At 38.8% G+C, this 26,298-nt stretch overlaps 1 protein-coding gene and 1 pseudogene across 3 annotated transcripts in view; one reads left to right on the top strand and one right to left on the bottom strand.

Annotated features, from left to right (window-relative positions):
- Gda (guanine deaminase) overlaps positions 1–26,298 on the bottom strand; it is a 169,144-nt gene that overhangs the window by 31,034 nt on the left and 111,812 nt on the right. The gene's annotated exons all lie outside the window — the stretch shown is intronic.
- On the top strand, positions 16,497–25,239 carry LOC124964762 (zinc finger CCHC domain-containing protein 9-like; annotated as a pseudogene).

Genomic DNA, 26,298 nt, shown 5'->3' with positions numbered 1-26,298 from the left:
CTATTTTCCTTAAACCTCACTTTGCCTATTATAAAATAGGTATACTAATAGTTCTTTTAAAAAATTTGTTCTAATTATAAGTGACAGTAGAATGCATTTATACATTTTGAAAAATCATACATAAATAGAATATAATTTGTCATTTTTCTGATTGTACATATTGTAGGATCATACATGTACATGAGGTAATCACGTCTGTTTGACTCTACTATCCTTCCTACCCCTCCCTTCATTCCCCTCTACCTAAAGTAACTCTATTCTTCCCTAGGGCCCCCCCACACTTATTGTGAATTTGCATTTGCATATCAGAGAAAATATTCACCTTTGTTTTTTGTGTTTGGCTTATTTCGCTTAGCATGATATTCTCCAGCTCCATCCATTTACCAGTAAATGCCATAATTTCATTCTTCTTTAAAGTCAAGTAATATTCCATCATATATATATATATATACATACCACATTTTCCTTATCCATTCATCTGTTGAAGGACACCTAGGTTGGTTCTATTCTTATCCTGTAGGACTGTAGTGAGTTAAATCAATAATATATATAAAGGGTTTATCACCATGCATGGTATGTTATGTTTATTGTAATTATCATTTAACATTCTATAGAATTCTAACTCCTCTAGGTTTTTTTCAGTATTATCTCATTTCATCCTCAAACAATCCCATGAGGGAGATACCTTCTGATCACTATTTTATAGGTGAGGAAGCAGTTACATCCACAAGTCGAAATCACACAACCATCAGGCCCCACTGGCAGGGTTCAGACCAGTCCAGTCTGCTCCCACACACTGTGCTCAGTGACATTTATCAGTCACGATCAATTAGTCAACAGATTTTATATAGATGCTAAATGCGCTTCAGTAGGTGGAGTGAGAAATACCAAGATGTAAGAAGAAGCAGCATTTTCTGTTGAGGATCTTTTTTAAGAGACAGGGTCTTGCTGTATTACTCAGCTGACCTGGAACTCCTGGGTTCAAGCCATCCTCCTGCCTCAGTCTCCCCAGTACCTGGGACAACAGGTACACCACCACGCCCAGGTTTTTAAGGATCTTATAACCTCATCAAGAAGACTTGATCTATATATGTATGAAAACAGGACTGAAATAACAAGGCAATGAGCATAAATAAATAGTGGGAATGAAAGACATTATGAATTCCAACTATGGAGAGAAAGTTCACAGTGAACCAGACACATCGAGGATGTCCTCACAGCTTCATGGAGAAGGCGGCTTTGATCCTGGGACGGAGGGCTTTGTAAATGTTTGATGAGTGAATGAATTAGGTGAGCATTGCAGGAGAGGTAAAACCCAGAAAAACTGAAAGGAGGAAAGGAAGGCGTTTACAGAAGACTGAGGTGAGTGAGCAAGCTGCTGAATTAGAGGAAATAGCAATATAGCTCATGTTAGTAATTTAGAGTGGCCCTGACCACATGGATCGCCAGACACATCCAAAGAAAGATGACTTTTGCAAAGCTCCTTAACCTCTTTAACTCCAGGGCATATTTAGAGAATGCCAAGGGAAGAATTTGATGGCACCAAGCTCTCACCAACCCAGGCTTCATCCGCTGCCCAAGGCCTGAAAGGAATAAATATTTTGACCCACACACCAAGAAGTTCTGTTCTAAACAGCTTAAAGCATAAACGCTTGTGGAGAATAGAAATGCACTTCTATTTCTCAGTGTGTTTTTACATAATTATAACCTGAAAATGTCTAAAAACAATAAGCCGTGTGTTACCGAAGCAAGCCAAGAAACTGCACAATTAATTTTACATTAATCCAATGACTAAGCAAGTCCAAAGGTTTCAAAATGAGATGAGAGAAAGCAAGCCAGTTATCATGAGTGAAAATGAACTAAGACTGAATGGTTGTTCCAGGAAAAAGCAATGACAATAAAAAGTAGTTTTATTAGTCGATGTCTGACCTCACAGAATGCTGGGAATTGGATTTTATTTAGTAAGTGCTTTATTAGCACAGTCCACCTGAAAGCAGCAGAATAAGTAGCACATGCATGGTAGCACATTTTGGGTAGCTCCTGCCTCTAAGACAATTTAAAGGAGAAAATTCTATGCATTTCACGTGATTAGAAAACTGAGCAGGTACTAGGAAATAGTAGTATCACTTTTAGCCTCAGGAAAGGAGGGTCCCTGTCCTGGGACATAAAACCTAGAGAATTATTTTTGGGCTCTCCCCAAGACACAGCCCTCCTTATGGAGCTAGGAATCCATGGGGCCAAAGGGATGTGTCCACCTGGAATCCAGCGATCTCCTCCCAGTCTTCACCAATTATCTTTTCTGTGCACACTGGGGCTTGAACCCAGTGATGCTCTACATCCTCAACCCTTTTTATCTTTTATTTTGAAACAGGGATTCACCAAGTTGCTATGATTGGCCTCAGACTTGTAATCCTCCTGCCTCAGCCTCCTGAGTCACTGGGATTAGAGACAAGTACCACCACGTCTGGCACCTTAACCAAGGATCTTGATGCCTCTGCAGAGCCCGTCTCAAATCTGTCTTTGGACAGGAGACTGCCCCACTGGTATGAAAACCTCTAGCCATACAGGAACCAAGGACCTGCTGCCTGCATGGAACAGAGTCCACTTGCATCGTGCCCCACATTGGTTTCTTTGTGGCAAAGTGCTCAGAGGTGGGAAGAGAAGGGGTAGCTCCCTCTGTGCCCCCTTGTTCCAAAATAGAACTTTGGGTAGTCCAATAATTTTAAATTCAAATTTGACCCACCAAGTCTTTTTTATAAATGCATATTTGTCAAGGTACACTGTTTATCGGTTATTCACTTGATCTGCAAATTTTAAATACTTAAATGTAAGGCTTGTAGACTTCTTACATTGTCCTGGACCATGTAAGGTTTGTAGTGGGTCCAGGATACACAAAAGAGTTCGACAGAATGTGAGAAGGACATGGGCATAGAAATTTAGTCCCATCTTCTCTTAGCCTAAGGCTGGGAGATCTAGGCACAGTGGGAGTTCATAAGAGCTATGTGTACTAGAGCCCTGTGTCTTCTGTTCTCTTTCTTCTTTCTCTTTTACTTTCTTCTCCTCAGTCTGGTATCTCCTTGCACAGGCTGAAAGACCAACCAATGTCCACCTGGGGCATTACTTCAGTGGTCACCATCAGGCGCCAGAATTTATATCACAGTCATTCAGAATGACAAAAATGTGAATTAGTTACTCAAAGACCCAGGGCCCCCTGCCGTGGTGGGTGAAGGCCCAGCTTTGCCTCACGTCCTGAACAAGCTCTGAGATTTCCTTGCTCTCTTTTCCTAAATCTGGCCATTTTTAGTCTTTCCCCCCCCCCCTTTTTTTTTTATTGTAAACAAATGGGATACATGTTGTTTCTCTGCTTGTACATGGCGTAAAGGCATACCATTTGTGTAATCATAAATTTACATAGGGTAATGCTGTTTGATTCATTTAGTTATTTTTTCCCTTCCCCCCACCCCTCCCACCCCTCTTTTTCCTCTATACATTCCTTCCTTCCTCCATTCTTGCCCCCCTCCCTAACCCTAACTCTAACCCTAACACTAACCCCTCCCACCCCCCATTATGTGTCATCATCCACTTACTAGTGATATCATTTGTCCTTTGGTGTTTGAGATTGGCTTATCTCACTTAGCATGATATTCTCCAATTTCATCCATTTGCCTGCAAATGCCATAATTTTATTCTTTATGCCTGAGTAATATTCCATTGTATATATATATGCCACAGTTTCTTTATCCATTCATCAATTGAAGGACATCTAGGTTGGTTCCACAATCTGGCTATTGTGAACTGAGCAGCTATGAACATTGATGTGGCTGTATCTCTGTAATATGCTGATTTTAAGTCCTTTGGGTATAGGCCAAGGAGTGGGATAGCTGGGTCACATTTTTAGTCTTTTGGAGTAGAGTTTGCTCAATATTTGATTTTAATGGAGGACCAGTGTTCCTCTTGGCTTTCAGATCTGTTATCTGCTACCATGTTTCATATTGATATCTCTTACTCTAAATAGAGATTGAAACAGAAACAGTGTTGAAAGTTCTTATATCTAAACATAGCTTTCCTTTAGAATATCTGAAAGAAATTCCCATGCTCGTGTTTCTCATATGGAAGTGTTATAGTAATGACAAACAGGAAGTAGACTTTGGGTATAATTTATACCAGTGGTGTTAGTGATTAATATTGATAACCTTTTGACTCTAAGGTTCAGGAATTTACACAAATTTAAAAAGGAAACATTTTAAAGTTTGCTCATATCTTTTAATAGCTATAATAAATGTCCTGTGCATGCCTGTAGACAGCTAACGCATCAAAATTGGGTGATGTTTTCATTTTCTGAAGAGAAGGGGAGAAGCAGCCAGGAGGAAAATTTTTTGTTGTTTACATTTGTTTTTATTTTATTTTATTTTTTCAGTACTGGTGATTGAATCAGGGCATTGCATGCTAGCAAGCACTGAGCTATATCCCCAGTCCTTTTTATTTTATTTTGAGACAAGTTCCCATGAAGTTGCTTGGGATTTTCCTGCTTCAGCTTCCCCAATAGCTGTGATTACAGGAATGTGCCACCCCCATCTCCTTCCAACAGGGTGAGTTCTGGAGATCTGGATACAGAAAACACAGCTGTGCCTCTTGTTAATTGTGTGACATGTCTGAACCTTAATGTCCTCAATTGCAAAATGGAAATTATGTGTGAAAAATGTTTGCGAACTAAGAGCACTGTACAAATATTAATTACTATTAAATGCTTATTACAAGGTCATTTGTTCTCAAGCCTATGTAAGAAGGAATAGAGAATAACTTTCAGAACAAAAAAGAGAGAGGGAGAGAAAGAAACTTTGGAGAAAAATGATGAAGATACAGCAGCCACTTTAAGTATTTCATATTTGCCTTTTGAACTCTCTCTCTGCAGTGTGTACTGAATAACTAGTATTGACCATGAACAAAACTGACTTGTTAATTGAACTTTGCCCAAGAGTGAGATAACATTTTTTAAAATGATGTTTTTACTTAAAGGCTCATAAATTTCATCATCGTTTCTAAGTAAATATTAAATGGAAAAACATAAACTTTCCTAAAGTATTCTTATATCCTATTAAATGAGCAAACAAAAAAACCCCAGTAACTGTTATCCCACACATAAATGGAGGTGTCAGCAGGACAGAGATTCTAGCCTGTTTTGTTCACTGTGCCTAAACACGATACCCACACAGAACAAGTGCCCATTATATATTTGTTGAATCAAATTAATTAATATTCATATAGATATTACTGCTGTAATTTGGTAGCTACTTTGTGGAAAGTAGATAATTTACTCTTATAAGATTCATTAATGCTTGCCGTTCCAATGAAGAAAAGACTTTTTTGTTAGTTTAAGATCTGTGCCACGATGATAAACATTTTTAAATACAAGGCATAAAACTGGTCTCTATCCAAGAAATATAAAACCTTGCAATAAATACTGTGGTCTTTGAGTATATGATCTTCCACCTGCAAGAATAGAGTTGCAAGACCAAGTGATTTTGTTTTAAAAATAAGTTATAGAAAAAACATCAGAATGAATCAAACATCATTACCCTATGTAAATGTATGATTACACAAACGCTATGCCTCTATTTCATGTACAGAGAACAAGATGTACCCCATTTGTTTACAATAAAATAAATTAAAAAAAATAAGTTATAGAAGCCAAGTGTGGTGCCCACACCTGTAATCCCAGCAACTCAGGAAGCTCAGGCAGGAGGATGGCAAATCTGAGACCAGCCTCAGCAATTCACTTACACCCTGTCTCCAAATAAAAAATAAAAATGGCTGCAGGTGTAGCTTAGTGGTAAAGCACCCCTGGGTTCAATCCCTAGTACTCATCAACCCACAAACAAAAAAATCTTAAAGTACATAGCTTAATTATTTTAAATAATGATTTTATATTTTTATCTATATACCCTACCGTGTAGTCATAATCAATGCATTCCTTATTAGTTTATCATGGAAAGATGTTTAATCCCAGCAACTTGGGAGGATGTGGCAAGTCCAAGGTCAGCCTGGGCAATTTAGCTAGACTCTCTCAAAATAAAAAAAAGGGGGGCTGGAGTGCTTGGGTTCCATCCACAGTACCAAAAAAAAAAAAAAAAAAAAAAGTTTAAATGCAAACAAAAATTAAGCAATTGTTTGAACTAAGTTAAAGCAATTTTCATGTAAGTGTAAATATTCCAGTGTGTTCAAAGACATTATTTCTGTCTAGGTGTCTAAGCATTTGTCTAATCTTCACTTTACCCTTTATGTTTGAACACAACCTTTGTTGATGCTTTCATACAGCAAAGTGTGTACTACCACACTTGCGAGAAGTGTTCCCTTTGTTGTTTAAGGCTTAGGGATTAGCCTTATTTTATATAAGTCCTACTTCCTGCACCCTAAATACATCATGGTAGCAATGAACACACAAAAATCAGTCCTTGTAAAAGGATGTGAAGGAAATTAATTTTAAAAGTGTGCCCTCTGCTGGAACATTGCTGTAATGACAACAGTGGTAACGAGCTATTTGAATGAAATGTACAGTTCTACTGAAAACCCAATCTGACACTTGCAAGATTTTATTATTTAAAAATACCTAAAATTAAAGGTCTTACTGACTGTTTGATTTAATTTTAATCACATGCTCAGTCCAGGAAATTCGGAGTTCAGCAGCAAGATAAGAACACACTATCGAGTTCTATGCATATACAAAATTCCATCTTAAGACCAAGGGATTTTTCTTTCACAAATTATTTATGAGAACACTTTAGAAGCAAGTAAAAAAATTGCTTCTTGAAAAATTTAAGCTACGCACTTATGAACAGAAAACAGAAACAGAAATATAGAAAAAAATCCTCTTACTATCCTACCTTCTGTAATTTGCAAACCCCTATTCATCTCTCAGAACTCAGGACAAATGCCATCTTTTCTTAATCAGAACCTCTTAAAGAGTATTATTCACTTTCTTTTCTGTGCTTCTATAAATAGATTTGTGTTTATCATACTGTGTTTGAACAAATGTCTATATCTTTTGCCTCCATAATAACCTCAGAGAATTAATAAGAATTTTAAAATACATGCAAAATAGCCTCTTTAAATCTAAATTTTACATGTTATTTTAGAGATTTGTGGATTATTACAGCTATGTGCAAGATTCCACACAAATATACCCTTCACCAAGCTCCCAGGCCACCCATCCATCGTGTGGAGGAAGAAACAGAGTCTGTCAAAATAAGTTCTCTCACCTAGGAATTAGAAAACAAGGCTGTCAGTCCCTTCCTTTGATTCTGTTCAGTTTTATGCATTATTTCTTACTTTGACATAACCACTGTCTTTTCACAGGATCCTTCAGCAATGATACAATCTACCAAATTCTTCAGGGCTATTTAATCTGATGTTCTTAAATTTCCTAAAAGTTAAGTGTAAAATATGTATTTGTGTATTTTAGGGACTATCTATGAGGGAGGTCTTGGCTCTCTAAGCACTCATTCATTCACATATGCATGCATTAATTCAACAAATATTTTTCAATGGTTTTATATGCAAACCTCAACAAAACACTTGTAAACTTAAACGAGCAACATATACAAAGGATTATTCACCATGACTGTGATTTTTTTCCCATGAATGCTAGTTAATTTGGCATCTAAAAATGAATGATCTATTATACTACATTGATATAAAAAAGGATAAAAAGTACATAATCATCCCAATAGATACAGAGAAAGCATTTGACAAAATTCAACACAATTTCATGGTGGAAATTCTCAACAAACTACAAATAGAAGAGAACTTCTTAAACCTAATAAAAGACAACTATGAAAAACTTAAGATTAAGTCATATTTAACCATGAAAGACTAGAAGCTTCCTCCCAAGATTAGGAAAAACAAAAAACAAAAAAGGATGTTCTCTGTCACCACTTCTGTTCAACATTGCACTTGCAATTCTTGCCAAAGCATTTATGTAAGAAAAATAAATAAAAGGCATCCAGATTGGGAAGGAAGAAGAAAAACAAACTTTATTTGCAGATGAAATGATTTTATATATTTAAAATTCTAAAGAACACACACACACCACACAAAACTCATCAACAAGTTCAACAAGTTTCCAGGATACAAGATCAATATGAAAATTCAGTCACATTTGTATACATTAGTTATGGAAAATTCACAGTGAAATATAAAGAACATTTCATCCTTAATAGCACCAAAAAAGAGTAAAATACCTAGGAATAAGTTAAACAGAAGAATTGTACACTGAAAACTAGAAAACTTTGCTGAAAGAAATTAAAGAAGATCTAAGTAAATTGAAATGTATCCCATTTTCATAGATTGGAAGACTTAACAGTGTTAAAAATGACAATAGTTTCTAAATTGATTACAAATTAAACACACTCTCCATCAAAATCCCAGCTGCATTTATTTTTGCAGAAATTGACAAACAGATACTAAAATTCATATAGAAATCCAAGGGACCCAAATTAGCCAACACAGTCTTAAAAAATAACAAAATTGAAGAACTCGAACTTTGTGGCTTCAAAACCTACATAAATCTATGGTAATCAAGATTGTGTGATCTCAGCATAAAGGAAGATGGAAAGATTAATGGACTAGGATTGAGTCGAAAAATAGACTATCTCACATTTAAAAGAAAAAAAAACTGAACTTCATCAAAATTAAAAGATTTCTGGATAACATCAAAAATTAAAAGGACATCAAATATGTGAAAAGACTATCCACAAAGGAATATATTTGCAAATCATCTCTCTAGTAAGGCACTTGTATCTAGAATATATAAATAACACTTAAAATTCTATTTAAAAAATAATCAATTTTAAAATAAGCAAAAAATTTGAATAGAAATTTCACCCAAAAAAGATAGGCAAATGGTCAATAAGCATATGAAAGGTGACAATGCTATTGATTATTAAAGAAATACAATTAAAAACCACAATGAACTAGCACTTCACACACCTAAGGTGGCTATAACTTTTTATTTAAAGCAGACTATAGTAACTATTGGTGAAGATATAGGAAAACTGGGACTCTCATACATTTCTGGTTGGGAATATAAAATGGACTAGTGGATAGCTGTTTTCTGCAGACCAGAGGTGGGCCACATGGGACTCAGAGCTGGCCATGGGTCACCTTGGGTCCTCTCTAACTGAGCTTCCACAAAGTGAAGAGGATCCACAGCATCCGGAAACTGGGTTAAATCTTAGGAACTAAAGGAGTCACAAGTCATGGGCAGTCATCTCTCAGTGTTCATGGGGGATTTGTTCCAGGATGCCCTTAGATATCAAAATGTGCAGATGCTCAAGTTTCTTAGGTAAAAAGGTATATAGTATTTGCTTATAACCTTCACAATTCTTCCAAATACTTCAAATCATCCCTTGATTACTTATAATACTAATTATATATCTAATACTATACAAATGCTGTAAAAATAGTTTTTATACTATATTGTATAGAGAATAATGTTGAGAAAAAAATCAGTACATATAGAGTATAGATGCAAATTCTTTTTCCAAATATTTTTTGGCCCTTGGTTGAATCTGAGGATGTTGAATCTGCGAATAAAGAGGGCCAACTGCACAGAATAGAGTTGGATCTGCCCACATAAGTGACTTTGGGAGAGAAGTCCAGCAGAGGACCTGCAAAAAGCCTACAAAAGCACACACACACACACACACACACACAAAAGAAAGAAAGAAAGAAAAAAGAAAAGTCATCTCTCAATTTTTCCAGGCTCAGAAAGCAGCAACCCATTTAAGTCAGACCTTTCTTTTTCCAGTCTTCCACCCCACCCTGGAGAGAACTCAAACTATCAAGCTGGAGTAGAGAACAGGAAGAAAAGTTAATTGACTGTTGGCCCTCGAGAACATTATATTCTTCTTCTATGTCAAAATCCTGAAAACTACACTTCCTGGGTCTCCTTGCTAAGTGTTTGGTAGCAGTTAGACATGAGAGTGAGTCTGAGTTTAAGAAAATATTTACTATAGAACAAATTAGTTAATCAATAGCTCTGCATTGGTGGTGCCGCAAAGTCTGACAAGAGAACTATTTTAGGACCCTTGCCTGATCTCAGCCCTATAAATTATTATTCTTACAACAGGAGGAAGATAGAAAAATTTAGGGAGTAAGAATCAAAGGGCAAGAATATGTCTGCTCAAAAGTGCCAGATTGGTAAGACATCTTAAACAAGACTCTAAAAAACATAGACCAGAGGTTCGCAGACCTAGGAAAGCAGGATGATTAAGACCAGAGCCCACTAACCATAAATTCTGTAAAACCTGTTCCAATTAGGGCCTGTCAGCATGGGCCAAGATGACCCAGAGTTGCACTTAGGTCGTTAACTGATGGAGTCTGTCGATCCAGACCCCAGAAGTGATTCGTGGGTGGGATCTTCTAACAATCTCCCTCTAACCCCAATTAAAGGTGGGATACAAAGAAGTGAGTGGTTGTTCTCCTGAGAGGTCCTCCTCTCTCATTTGAGGGTCCTTTCCTCCTCCCCACTTTTTCTTTCTGTTCTAATAAATTTTGCAATATTTTTACTAAGTCTCATCTTGCTTGAAATCTTCTCACGTGAGAAAAATCACAAGAGTAGAGAACACAACACAATCTATGATATTATCTCATCTCAGGTATTATCTCCATTATCACTAAAGCCTAGAGTAAGGTTCTGCTCAATTTTTTGAGGAAGTCAATTTTTTCTTCTCTAGGCATCAACTGCAGTAGCTGCAGCAGCAACCGGCAACTACAGATTCTGGTATTAACTATGAACATGGGTGACCTTGGTTTTGGCAATATCTGGGAGCACAGCCTTCTGTATTTCTGCTCAGCAGAAGAGCAGTCACACCTGGCTGAATCAGATTTCTCTATCTCCAGATGAACCATCAGTTTCTTCACCTGGTGCTTCTGTGTCCAGCTACTTGGTCCCTGCTGAGCTTTATGCGATTCCATTCAACATACTCCAGTGTGTTTCCACTGCAAACAATGAGAGAGTCCAGGAAAAATCATGGAAGAGGAGACACTAGACCAAGGGGAGCGAAGACCAACATATGAGGGTACTTTTCTAGCTGTGATGAACGCAATGTGTTTAGAGCTCTGTAACTTCCTGGGAGCTCTAGTCACATTGTGCAAGAGCCCTTAACGAAATCCAATGACAGCAGGCAGCTGGGATGCTGACCCAAACCCTTATAAAGTCTGTTCAACTTGGGCTTTCTTTGTCTGGGATATGCAGACCCAGGTTGCCTCTTCTCCCAGGTCTCCTTGTCAAAGCCATGTCCTCAGAACACCCAGATTAGAATTTCCTAGGATGCTTTTTTTAAAAAAAATGCTTGTTCATGGATCTCATCTTGGTCCTACAAAATCAACATTTTTTGGTAGGGATGCAGGAAGCTTCTTTTTAAACTAATTGTCCAGGTGAATCTGATGAATAAGTAGGTAGGAGTCCATGCTCTAGTCCTGCTCTGATCTCTAGTTGTCATGTTCTTTATTATACCGAATGATTGGGAATAACAGAAGGAAGATTGACCAAAAAATGTCAAGTGCCTCAACTTTTGTAGGAGAAGATATAAAGGGAGGAAAAGAAGACAGAGAAGAACAACAACAAAAGAAGACCACAAAGTCTAATTTCATTCATTCATTGCTAGGCACCAGGTTGATTTCTTATCTTAGCTCTGGGTAACAGTGCTGCAGTAAACATGGGAGTACAGGTACCTCTCTGGAGATATACTGGGTAGTGGGACTGCTGGATCACCTGGAAGATCTATTTTTAGCTTTCTGAGGAACATCCACAATGTTCTGCATAACAGCTATGCTACCATTAGTGTACAAGAATTCTTTCCACATTCTCACCAGCATTTAATATTTTTTGTCTTTTTAATAATAGCCACTTTAACTTGGGTGGAGTGATATCTCATTATAGCTTTGATTTGCATTGAGGAATGGCTAATAATGTTGATCATTTTTTCATATATTCATCAGCAATTTGTATTTCTTCTTTTGAGAAATATTCATTCAGATCATTTGTTTTGCAGTACTGGGTATTAAACCTAGGAGCAATTTACCACTAAGCTACATCTCCAGCCCCTTTTATTTTTTATTTTGAGACAGGGTTTCACTAAGTCAGTGAGACTGGCCTAGAACATGCAGTCTTCCTGCCTCAGCCTCTTGAGCCATTATAAGCTTGAGCCACTATGCCTGGTCATTTGCCTGTTTTTTAATTGGGTTGCTTAGTTATTTTGTTGTTAGGTTTTTTGGTTTTCTTTTTCTTTTCTTTCTTTTTTTCTTTTTAGTTCCTTATGTTTTCTAGATACTAATCCTTTGTCAGATTTGACCAGTGCAAGCCATATGCCTGTGTTGAGATATCACACTGTACCCCATTAATATGTATAATTAATGAGTGATAATTTAAAAAATTTTAAATACCCTTTAACTCCTTTTCTCCTTGGAACCCAAGATCTGCCATAATCCTAGTTTCATACAGGTGCTTAAACTTGACTATATCACCACCTGCCTGTTGGTGTTAGAGTAAAGAGTCTCCTGCTCCCTCTAGTAGTCAATAATAATAAGAGCAGCAAGAACCAGAAGATAATGGAGAGCATGAAATGGTTTGGGAGGTTGAGGGTGGGGACTTGTTAACCAACCTATCTGGTTCTCATGTACTCATGGCCTTCCAAAGCCACAGTTCTCAAAAGGCAGGTGGGGACCCCAGAGTTTTAGTTTATGTAAATTCCATCTAGATACAATTAGAAATGAAAACAGAAAACATTCAATTTTTTATTAATTCATTTAACGATAAACCCATTATAATGCTAAAATAACATTTCAAATGGAAAATATATATTTTCAAAAAATGAAAAAATAGAACAGTGGCATTGTTTCCAATTGTTTTCATATCAATAATTTTTAAAAGATTAAAAAGTTTGAAAACCACTAAATGCAAATTTATCTTTATGTTGGAATCAACCACAGAAGCATGAAACAATGCTGATGCTTGGATTCCATGCCCAGAGACCCTAATGTAACAGACTTGGTGTGAAACTGGATATTGGAAATTTTTTTTTTTTTTTTTTTTTTTTTCTGTGGTACTGGGGATTGAACTCAGGGCCTTGTGCTTGCAAGGCAAGCACTCTAACAGCTGAGCTATCTTCCCAGCCCTGGTGGCTATTTCTTAACAAGAGTGATGCCAGGAGAGAAGGAAGGTATCACGGAACCCTCAGGGGCAGAGATGACTTGAATTGGGTGCAGAACTGTTAATGCAGAAATAATTACATCCCAGCTCTCAAGCTGAGAGACCTCTCCAGCCCTCTTCAAACTGCTACTCTTCAAACTCTTAATTTTTGCATTTGGTTGTTCTACTTGGATACAGAGTAGACTCAGGTTCTTTGGGCAATGTGTCCAGAAATGACTGTAAATTAGTGTATGGATGCTATAAAGATGGTGTAAGAACCCAAAATCCACTCCGGACACAGGAACTCACATAAGAGAGTTTATTAAGCAAACAGAGTATCTCCCTACAGGTTAAGAGAGAAAACGAGAGGAAAAGAGAGAGAGAGAGTGTGTGTGTGTGCATGTACAAGAGAGAGAGTGAAATGGAGGAGAGAGCATGAAAGCGAGGAGGAGAGAGAGTGAAAATGGCCGGGGGAGCTATTCTTAAGCAGTCCAATGGGGGTGGGGCTAACAGGGGACCAATAACAGAGAAGGACACTTGCAAGCTGACTGATGAACCAATGGCCAGCTACAATATTCACAGACTGACAAGCTAGGTTGTATGTTGGGAGGCAGGGAAATGACTGCAGAGTAAAGGGTGGAAGAGCAGCTTTATATTAGTCTGCCCCTGGTAGAAGAAAGAGAAAAGAAGATAGAAACTCATAACAATAGTACTGGCTAACATTTATTGAGCATTTACTAAACCAGATAATTATTAAGAACTTTATATGAATTAGCTCATTAATCTTCAACTAATTAACATCACTGATAGAAAAACCAAGGCTAAAAGAAAGCCAGCCTCCAAGATGGCTACCAACAGGCCTTCATGTAGTTTTTTTTCCTCAATGAATCAAAGCTGGTCTGTGTGATTAACGTCATATGGAAGAAGCGATGGTGTGTGATTTCCAAGGCTACATCATAAAATGTGTCATGCATTCCACTGTGGCCTCTTGGATCCCCAGCTGCCATGTTTGCAGGACTTGGGAGAGGAGCCAGCACCAACTTGCCAGCAGTGTGAGGGAGTCACCTTGGAGAGAGATCTCTGCCCCAGACAAGCCTTTAGACGTCTGCAACCGCAGCCAACATCTAACAGAAACCTTTCAAAAGACCTTGAGCCAGAACTGCCCAGCAGAGCTGTTCCCACATTCTTTCCCCACAGGAACTTTTTGCTTTTCATTATTTTACACAAAAGTGAGTCCACACTGCCCACAGCAGTAACCTTGATGTAGCATCCTTCCTTTATTGACTTTTCTCTCCTCTGTCTTCTCTCGATTTCCTCACTCTTGTTTCCTGGAAACAATTTGTTTCCTTCTCTCAGTTTTCTCACTCTTGTTACTGTCCAGAAAAATGTCCTATACCTAAGTTCTTTTCTCAGGTTCTTCTTAGAGAGAGCCCTAACCGACACAAATAGGAGAAACTTGGCCTTCTTACACATTCGAACGATGTGTTATTAATCAAGGAGTTTACACTTAGTGGAAAAGTCCACCCCTATTGAGTTTTGTTATTATTGTTACTGTTTTTCCTGGCTGCCAAAGAGACATATTTAGTAGTTTCTAAAACTTCACTCAAACTGATGACCCTGACCAAGGACTTTGAGTTTGGTTTTATTGGTGTTAGCAGTTTTCAACCATGAAAATTTCCCATTTGCAGAACTATTATTGTTTGGATCTGGAGTGTCCCCCAAAGGCCTATGTGTTGAAGGCTTGGTCCCCAGCTGGAGGCACTGTTGGAAGGTGGTAGAAATTTTAGGAATACATGGAAAACTAGTTGAAAGACGTGGATCACTAGGAGTATAACTTCGAAGGGTGTATTTTGTCCTTGGGCTTCTCTCCTAATCCCCTCCCCTCCCCTCTCTTCTCTCTCCTTCTCCTTCTCCTTCTCCTTCTCCTTTTCCTTCTTCTTCTCTTTCTTCTTCTTATCCTCTCTCCTTCCTGTAAGGTACAAAGCTGCTCCCCCCACCCTTTCCGTTGCAGCCATTTCCCCACCTCCCAACTACTTGTCAGTCTGTGAACATCCTAGCTCGCTATTGGTTCATCAGTCAGCTTGCAAGTGTCCTTCTCCATTATTGGTCCCCTGTTAGCCCAACAGAATTCAACTGCTTCACAGTAGCTACCCGCCATCTTTTCTCATGCTTCTCTCTCTCCTACTCACTTTCTCTATCCTCCTCGCTTTTCCACTCTCTCTAGTGCGTGCCCTTTCTCATTCCCTTTCTTTTCCTCTCATTTTCTCTCTTACCCTGCAGGGAGACACTCTTGTTTTCTTAATAAGCTCCCTTATGTGATTTCCCATGTCTGGCCTGATTTTCATGGGATTCTTACCCTTCCCATCCACCGTAAGGTGAGTAGCTCTCTTCCACCATGCCCTCTCTGCCATGATGTACTGCTTCATTACAGACCTGAAAGCAAGACCTAAGATGACTATGAACTAAAACCTCTGAAACCATAAGGCAAAATGAATTTTTCCTCCTCTAAGTTGATTTTCTCAGGTATTTTGTCAGAGCATTGGAACACTGACAAACACAAAAGCTGACTCTGCAATCTTGTTGATGATAAAATTTAAAATTTCAAGGGCAGCTTCCCTGACAACTGGGTTCTTGTCCAGTATGGCCTCTCAATCTGCCTGGCATGGACTTTGACCAGAAATCAGAAATAACCGAGTTTTAAAAGAAACATTTCTAAATAAGAACTCTAGCTATTTCATGGCTCTTTTCTTGGACCACTATAAAATCTTCCTTTGACTTTAAGCCAAGCCATAAATTTTCTCTTGATATCCTTGGTATCCTGGGTTTGATCTCTGTAAAATATTTTTGAACATGAAGATTTCAATAAAATCTGTCAGAGAAGCATATTAAAATATCTGTGTCTACCCAATTAAAAAGACAGTGTGTGGAGTGAAGTAAGAGCAGATACTTTCCAACAGATTGTCTTCAAAGGTTGTATTCACCAAGCTGACATGTAATCAGTTGTGTGGAGTGTGGAATGTATTTTCCTATAGAAACATTTGTTCCTAGAGAGATCAACTCATCACGGTTTTTCTGGGGCCTTTTCTAATTTCAGTGCTGGTAGTTCCACATCCTCAAACACCCTCAGTCCTGGGAAATCAACACAGATGGTTGCACTACATATTTATGTTTCCAGATTAGTTCAAAGAAGCCTATTCAGCCCTTGATATAGCTGAAATGTATTCCTGGGTCATGGATGGCTTCTGAATTATGGATAAGGCACCATGGTGACTGGGGGAATTTCAGCACTAATCAAGGTAAAGACGAGATGGCAATATTTTACAACAAGCTTATTGGGCAGAACAGAGACAGGGTACCAGGAGACTTTACAGAGATAGAGGTGGTCATTGGGCCACCACCCAGAAGGGGAAGAGACCAGGGGGCTTCTCAGAGGAGAGGAGGGTTGGAGAGGATACTCACAGGACTTGGCAATGACACCCAGCAGCAAGGTCAGGAATCTATGGGCCAGAGAGCTTGGAAAGGGCAGTAGCTCTATTGGGGTTTTTAATAGTGCAGAATTTATTTTAGGCATGGATAGCAGATGTTGGGCGCCATTTTGAGGGATATGCAAAGCGAGAAGCTCTAAAAGGCTAAAATTATGCTTATTGGGACTACATTTAAAGGAACAGGATGTGTAAGAATTTGAATTTGGTGCTGGCAGGCATCAAACTAAAAACCCTAGCCTGTTATGGAGAAGTAAATAGCACAGGGACCAATATACAGGACCCAAATTTGACCCATTTGTATTACATATACATTCAAATTTCTAACCATGGGTACTAGAATGAGAATAGGATTTCTCGGCAGATGACCATCTGCCTCACCTCTTCCCATTCTTGTTCTTTGTTCTTCCAATACCAGTGATGACGACTGGGAATGTAGCTCAGTGGTATGTATGAGGTCCTGGGTTTGATCCCAGCACTACCAAAACAAACAAAACAAACAAAAACCACCAGTGATCGGCCTCTTGCATGACCTGGGAAGAAAGATCTAACAGGAAGTGGAAGGAGATGGTAGTGGTGGTGGTAGGGAGACAGTTAATGATGGATCAGGCATACTTATGTGGAATGATGGGACAAGGTTGGGAAGAAAGAAAAATGGATACAGGATGCGTGATGTGAAGATCAAATTATTATTCTGGGATAATAAAGAAATTGTAATAGGACCTGTGAGTCAGAATCTTTCTGTACTGTAGAGATGGATATTATAAATAGCTTTTATTTTAATTCAGATTGTCTCCATATCCAACTTTTTTTCAGGAATTTTATACAATGCATAGTGTCAGTGGGATGTGGTATCCTAACTTCCACTAATGAAACTCAAAATGTTCTCCTTTATATCCCTTTTGCAGGTAGGTGCATGTATTAGTCCTTCAGTAATCTGTTATTATAACAAATTGTCTGAGGCTGAGTAACTTTATAAAGAAACTAGGTTTGTTTTACTCATAGTTCTGGATGTTCAACAACCTGCGTCTGGTGATGACCTTCTTACTGGCAGAGTTGTGAGGTCACGCAGGGTTTCATATGGCAGAGGACAAGAAGTGTGTGTGTGTGTTCTATTTTTTGTCCTTCGTCTTATAAAGCCACCAGTATTCAACGAGGGCGGCTGCACCATAATGACCTTATCTAGCCTTAATCTCTTACCGAAGGCCCTACCTCTAAACACCTAGTCAGATTAAGTTCCTGTTCTCTTACTACTTTGCAATGGGGATTAAATGTCAATGGGTGAAACCTGAGGGGGCACACACAAATGTCATGTCAAAACCACAGCATGGCACATGACCCAGTCTAACCCATCAGATGCGCAGGTCCAAAGTTGAGGAGCAGTTAGAACTTCTTCCATGGTGGAGCTGCCCAATGGTGGTGCTGCCCAGTGGTGGCGCTGCCCAATGGTGGAGGCACCTATGGTAGCAGAGGTGTTCAGCACTAGCTGTGTCCTCTGGAAGTGGCATCTGCAGGCCCTACATGGACTGTTCCTATTTACTGCTCTGATTTAATTGTGGTTGCAGCTAGTCAGACTCATACTGGATCTTGTGTAATTTCTAACACTGATTCTCCAGCCTCGTTATTTTTATATAATGTTCCCTAAATTAGCCAAAGTTAGTTTCTGTTGCTTGCAACAAAGTTTCTTGATTATATTATAATCTTTTTTTTTAAACAGATTTCCAGATCTGTCTTCAAAGATCTGGAAGATTTTGTTCCCATAAAGACAAATAATTTCCAAGGATTACAATCCTTGCAATGTAATTATTACAATAACAAATAATGTATTTATCAAACTCTTCTCTTGATGGACAAAAAAACTCCCATAAATTAGAAATGTGAAAACATTTTTATTGACCTAAAGATACAGTAATTTTAGAAAAGTAAAAAGTTGAAATTGCTTTTAATTATCATCACAGTAAGATGCCTATGAAATTCATATAACTGGATCGAGTGACACTGGGAATGACTTCAGATATGTATAAAATCTGATCATAGACTCTAAAGTTTGCAGAGACAAATCAATTTAATGTGCTTTATTCACTTTCTGGAGTTTTGCTTTGGGTTATATCCCAGTTGAATAAAACATTCAGATGTGTTCTTGTAAACATTTTTGCCTAGAAAATGCTTTCCTTCTGCCTCATTGCCATCATTTGCAGCATTGTGCTTGTCAGTCATTTCTTAGGTGTGAGAACGTGAGTTGCATCTATTACCAACCAAATGACTTGACTCAAAGGATGATAATAAATCACACTTGACATAGATAATTGAAAATCAAACTTTCTGGCTTTAACATTAGGCAAAAGACCCTTGATTTGATTGACCCTGACTGTTCTTCCTTGTAGAATACAGTATCAGTGACATTATGAAGTGTTCCTCTCCTTTTTCTCGACTGTTAGATTGCCATGTATGGAGGATTACATATATGTCTGATTTGGTAATAGGATATGAATGATTTCTGTATGATTTCTAATGAATAGCTCATATGTGATCATATTAAAAAAATGTGTACCAGTGATAAAGAGACACCTTGTAATTTCCGATCAGTTTGAATGCACACCATAGGCTACTGCCTAACGCGAACCAGCGGCTCAATCATTAAAGAATTAAAAAATAAAATTCAATCAAACCCTTGTCTGGACAAACAGGTGGAAGACTCAGACACGGTTGAAAAAGTGTGGTTATGATTCACTAGCTACAGAAGGTCACTGGTTTGCCCGGGTCTGAGCAGATCTCTAGTTACCTGGCAAGCGGGAAACAACTTTTCAGGGAACAGGTGCATCAAGGCTGGCAAGCAGAGGGAAATGGAGCGCCAAGATGGTTATGGGGACTGGAGCTTATTGTGTCAGTGGACCACTGCAAGTTGAGGCTGATGTTTGACTACCCAGAGGGAGTGAAGCATGTCACAGATGCAGATGGGACCAGGAGCGGGAGCGCCCCCGCCCCACCTCTGGAGGGACGCGGGCACTTCTGAGTACAGCTTGGGCCAAGGCAGCTTCGACCGTTGCGCAGGATGAAGGTTGGGTGGCGGGCTCACTAGGTAGCCAGCGCTCTAGGTCCCTGGGCTTGAAGATAGGGTTTGGGGAGTAAATATCTGGGTTGCAGCGTCTGGGACTCCTATGTACATTGCTGCCTTCCAGCTCTCCAGAGCTGGAAGAAAAGAAAAAAGGAGAGGGGAGGGGAGAGAAGGGGAGGGGAGAAGAGAAGAGAAGAAAGAAAAAAAAAAAAAAAAAAAAAAAAAAAAAAAAACGCCTGGCACTTAAATGTGGAGACATCTATCCCATAGGCACCTAGAAATGACAAGTAGTGGAGGAAAGACGTTGTTCTCCAGGAGCCCATTGAAAGCCCCAGAGTCCTTCCTCTTGGAATGTGTCTCCGGCGCCCCCTACTGGTAAAATACGACATCACGCCAGCTGCCAAAGGAAATATGTGGAGAGCCAAAGAAGGTTGATTTGAAGTTGAAAGACATTTTACCGATAAAACCGCCGCAACACTATACTTATTCCTCTGCCTATTTCAGTTATCTATTGGATTGGAAAAAAAATCTTAAAAGTAATGGCTTAAAACAACGATCACTTTGTTTTCTCTCATGATTCTATGGGTCAATGGGGCTGGGCAGGGAGGTTCTCCATGTGATGTCATTAGGAGCATTGGGTGTGTGGAGACTTAACTAGGCTATAATTTCCAAGGATGTTTGCTTACATATATGGAATCTTACCGAGACGACTGGTAAGCTGGACTCAGTTGGGGTGCTAGAAATTTTGCTCCTCTCTCTCTCTCTCTCTCTCTCTCTCTCTCTCTCTCTCTCTCTCTCATCCTGCCTACCTTTCCCTATCTCTCTACGTTGGCTTACATAAGGTGGAGCAAGCTACATGGTTTGAATCCTACTTGCATCCCTAGGACATATAATAATTGACCAGACTATAAGTAGTGTTGTTGAAGTTCATATTCAGAGAATATGTAAAGCAACTTGAATAGACATTCTAACTTCTTAGGCCAAATTCTAAATTTGGAAAATTTATTCATGGAAATCCATTATTTTATCTCATTGGAAATCCATTATTTTATCTCATTGCTACAAGTTAGATTCTTTTTTTGATGGGTAAACCTTTGCTTTTCATTTAAGAAATGAGGTGATTCTAACAGACCATTTGGGATTTCATAATTTTGTTTCTTTTTTCCTTGTGAAATTGTCTTCGTTAAGTAAATGGTATTCATTTGCACTGAGAATGTAATTTTTCTACAGTAGATCTATTATAGAATCTGGGCTCAACCTAAGAAATTATTTATTTCCTCACATAGGAAAAAATGTTGAGTTCTGTGATAGAAAAATAATCTTCCAATTTGGGGCGGGTATCAGGAACTCAGGGGTGCTTAACCACTGAGACACACTCCCAGCTTTTTTTTATGTTTTATTTTGAGACAGAGTTGCTTAGAACCTCTAAGTTGCTGAGACTGGCTTTGAACTTGCAATCCTCTTGCCTCAACCTCCAGTAGCATTACAGATCTGAGTCACCATGCCCAGATATCACCCAAATTTTATTGTATAGTTTAAGACTTTAATTTATTCACTCATAATTAAAATTATGAATTTTAGCCGGGTGTGCTGCACACCCCTGTAATGCCAGCGACTGGGGAGGCTGAGGCAGGAGAATTGCCAAGTTTGAGGCCGGAAGCATCTTCAGGAGACCCTCAGCAATTTATTGAGAACCTATCTCAAAATAAAAGGACTGGGAATGTAGCCCAATGGTAAAGTGCCTCTCAGTTCAATACCCAATACAAAACAATAAAAAAAATAAAATCATGTATTTGTATTCTACTCAGTTCTAGAATATATTTAATTCAACGTTTTTTATCCTATGCGCTTGACCCTTTTTGAGGTAGACTAGTTATTCTACTGTAGTCTTTTTAAGCATTGGCCACTAGGTGGTGCACTCGCTAAACATTAGCTCCACCTCCTGGGACAGCGGGCAATCTGACCTTGCCAGGGAGAAATGCCAATTTTATGTCTTATGCCAAAAGGACAGTGTCATTCAGTTGTATTGATTCTAGAATTTGGTTCACATGAAACTTTTTTTCTTTCAATCTGATCAATAATTTTGTAATGATCTGTTTTGTCCTATAATGAAATGAGTTCCTTGTCCCTGGAAGTGAGCAAGCAGAGGCTAGACACCGGTCGGCAGAGACAAGTTGGAAACAGAAAGACTTTTAAACTCTACATACTTTCATGTTTGTTTTCTGGAAACAAGAACATTTTCTTACATAACCAGAGTACAATGATCAGTACTGTTATCTGACATAGAGGTTGACAATCTATGTCCTGAGAACCACATCATGCCCACCACCTGTTTTTGTAGGACCCACTAAGAATGTTTTTAAATAAGTAAGACCTATGTAACACCTAACAATTAAGCAAAATTCAAATTTCAGTGTTCATCATTGAATTTTTCAGAACCCAGCACGCCAATCTGTGTAGACACTGTCCACGTTTACTTTCATGCTGCAAATGAAGAGTTGAATAATTGCAACAGAGCTTTCTGAAGTTTTCTCATTTGGTCCATGGAACCAAAAATGTACTCTCTTGCCCTTTACAAAGAGTTCACAGGTTCTCTGATCTAATCTACAAACTCTTCAAATCCTGCCAATTGTCCTTTCTTTGGTCTAGAATCCAACCTAGCTTCTTAACTTCTGTAGACATCCGTTTCCTCTTTTATGAAATTAAGACACTTATAGTTCTTTCCCATTCAATTTTTGTGAAGATTAAATAAGTTGATTAAATAAATCTTCTGGAACAATGCTTAGCACATAGAATAAAACACATTAAGTATTGACTATTGACAATCTTAGTTTTACTTTTCATTTAAAATATATACATATAAACACACATGCATATAAGCAATATGTATTCTCACTACAAAATTTAAATACTACAAATGCAAAAGATAAGGTTGTGAAATGGAAGTTCCTCCCAACTTGCTCCAGAAGTAACTGCTTTGGAAAACTGTCAACAGTTCCATAGTAGAGAATAGTGTTTAGGCAATGTCTTGTCATGTGCCCTGTTGTTTCCAATTTTTTGTTGTTACAATTGTAAAAACTTTCTTGTGTTTCTGTATGGAATACATCCCTCAAAATAAAGCTCTGGGGTTGAAGGACATGAATGTCTTCGAGAGTTGTTACCAAATTTCTCCTCTGAGAGATTATTTCAAGGTACAGTCTCACTAGCAATACTCACGTATTGTACCTGTTTTGTAATATGATAATAATATGGGATTATTATTTGAGGGGTTGATAAACTACCATTTTAATGTCAATGCCTACTATTACTAGTGGAGATGAACTCCATTTACTATGAAGAGTCAATTGTGGGGTTGGAGACATGGCTTAGTGCTAGAGCACTTTCCTAGCAAGTGCAAGGCCCTGGGTTTGATGCTATACACCACACACACACATACACACACACACGTGCACAAACACAAACACAAAAATTTGGACATTTTTTCTAATGATTTATAGACCTTAGAGATTAAGAAAATCACTCTACCTGTGATATGAGCTGTATTTTTCCCATGTTATCAAGTGTCTTTCAACTTTGACTTTTTAAACACACATGAACTCTAATATAAAGAATGTTAAATATAATATTTATGAGCAGTTCCAAACTAGCATCAAGTTCTCTGTTGATAAATATCTTGGTTCTGTTCCTTTCTTTTGGGGTCTGTGCCTGGATGGTTCTTTAGTGGAACCGGGTAGGTTGTGGAGAGGAATCGAGAACACTTGGGTTTTGGTCTTGATAAGCCTGGGTTGAATCTTGCCTTTACTGGCTCAGTTTTCTTACCTGTAGAATGTGAAATGAAAGGTGACAGAATATGCCATCCTAAAATATGTTGGGACTAATGACACGTTAACTAACTCAGGCGGACTCCTTACTCCCTGGCAAGTGAGCAAGATCAAGGCCTCAAAGGCGGTTTCAATAGTTAATGACAGTAAATCGGACCACTGTCAGGGATTAGTTAACAACAGTTTCGCAAACGTGATCAGCTCGTCCTTGCCATATAGTCCAATGGGACTCTCACCTGCGTGAACCCCCCATGCCTTGCTGACCTCTAAGCTGATTGGTTCCTGCCTAGTCTTCACCCTACATAAAAGCTGTGTGATTTCCTCAATAAACGAGTTCCTGCTGTGACTGGTCTCCCTGATGCATCTGATTGTCCTCCACCGGGAGGGCTGGGTGGGGGCGGTCAGTCGGCCCTACCTATCCCGGTCTGGCCTTGTTGGGGAGTGCTCCCTTCCCTTGTCGCTGGTCGAGAAGAGCAAGGGGGCTAAAGACCCTGACAAAAATATGCCTCTTTGGCCTAAGGATTACTTTGAGCTGAGGTCACTTGAAAAAGAGCAAATGTAAGGCGAGGCTGTCTCTGAACTCCCCAAATCTGCATAAAGATGTAGCTTCTCAAAGGAACTGATTGCCATCAAGCCCTTCTCCAGGAGTTTCACCACCAGGAAGGATGGTTTCATCGCAAGAGAGGAGGCTAGAAGGCTGTACCAACTCAAGTGAACTTTGTCACAAACTAAGGACGGGATGCAGAACATGCTACTCCTAGCCTGTTAAGACAATATATATACTCTCAAATCTCACTGTATTTGAGTCTATTCAATTTTTGCCTCTGATGGACTTTTTCCTTCTCTTAACTCTGCTGCCCTGGAGGATTCATATGCTTTCATAAGGAACCTCTGGTGAAACTATGATCAGGCAGGCACAGGCAATACCACACATTATAAGAGGCTTTGCCTGCAAGGCTATGAAGACCAGGTAGGTTGAAGGAATAGCCCAACCCTCTCAAAGTACAATCTGAAGCCAATACACTGCCCCATAAAAATGATGCAGTTCAATCAAAACATAAAAAACAGAAAGGAAAAAGAGTACTTAAATAAGATGCAAATCAATTCATGGAATACCTAAAAACTAACATAGTTGGTTTCACATGGGGACATAATAGCCATAGGCAGACAGGAAGTAAGGAAAAAGATTGCAGTTGTTTTAAAGAAAGACAGTTGACAGGAAGGAAGACAATCAAAAATATATCAAGGAAAAATGCGGTGGCTTGTTTCTATTGTAGAAAACCAGGACATGGAATTGCAGGGTGCTCAGCTGCCCTTGGAAATCAAGATATGGGCATTGGAACATGTTGTCTGTGTGGATCCACAAGCACAAAATAATCAAGTGCAAGGCTAACATAGACCCGTCCATTGTTGAATTTCCTTTTGTAAAATGTCTTGTTTGTGGAGAAATGGGACAGCTGTCCAGATCTTGTCATGATAATCCCAAAGGACTCTACTATGCTGATGGTGGTGATCATAAACTGTGACTCTGTGGGACATTTTAAGAAAGACTGCCCTGAAAGTCAGGATTCAGATCAAATTGTGCCAGTGGGTCACCTGATAAAAGGAATGAGTGCAGACTATGAAGAACTGTTGGATACACCTACAGCACAGAAACCCACAACAAAGATACCCAAAGTTGTTCATTTTTAATAATGATTAGTACTCTTGTTGGTTGCCACATCACTGTTACTTTCCAAACGGGGCCTACTTCATGAGTTGGCATTGGCTTGTCTTGGCACTAAGCATACATATATCATAGATACCAGTATGATCTGGGTGTTAAAAGCAGTCTGTCCATCCAGGGGTACTTCTATCACTGTTTAAAGAAAATCTCTGAAGAAAAATATAAAAAGATTAAATTGGATTCTCTGAATATTTTTAATTGAGAACTTAGTAGTTATATACCTGATTATAACAATCACCTTTTTAAAAGCAAAATTGTGCATTAATGTGATCCACCCTTAAATAAAGTGTACTACTTTGCATTTGGAAATGAGTATTTGGTTATATTGTTTTTCTCAATCCAAAGTAACAATTTATTATTACAATAGAAATTTATTTAAGTTGTCATAGGATTTGTATTTTTGAACATGGATTAAAAATGCATTTGCTATTTTTAAGAAGTTAATACATTTGTATATCTTTTCTCCTGCTATTCTGCCTGTTGTAATTTATTTCATTGATTCAGCTATCAAACCTAGGAGAGTAGAGGAAAGTCTTTCTTCTCCTACAGGATCAGAACCTACCTCATAGGGTGATTTTTCTCCCCCTGCAGTGCTGGGGATTGAACCTAGGACTCTGTGCTTAACAGGCAAGCACTCTACAAACTGAGCTATATCCCCAGCCCTTCGTCGGGTGATTTTAAGGATGAGAGAAAATGTCGCACAGGGCCAGAGGCAAGGCCAGATGTGTCATTCCAACTTCAAATAGACACAGATCCATGTGACTCTTTTCTCTGTTTCTCCATGTAGATCTGCCCTTGTGCCTATTTCTGCATACGGGTTCAATCTACTCACTTGCCTGGCCCATTGATGGCTCCAAACAGTCACAGTCAATGGGAAACAGCCCTGAAGTCAAATGTCATATGGACCCAGTGCCTCCAGCAAATCCACTCAGTTTATTTGGGTCCCAAATCCAAATTTCAGTAAGAGAAAATTGATAGGTCCAGCTTAGATCAGATACTGCCACTTAATCAATAATCTATGTTGG

The sequence above is a fragment of the Sciurus carolinensis genome, chromosome 14 (assembly GCF_902686445.1).
Source record: "Sciurus carolinensis chromosome 14, mSciCar1.2, whole genome shotgun sequence".
NCBI classification, from domain to species: Eukaryota; Metazoa; Chordata; class Mammalia; order Rodentia; family Sciuridae; genus Sciurus; species Sciurus carolinensis.
This window is presented reverse-complemented; position numbering and strand designations above follow the sequence as displayed.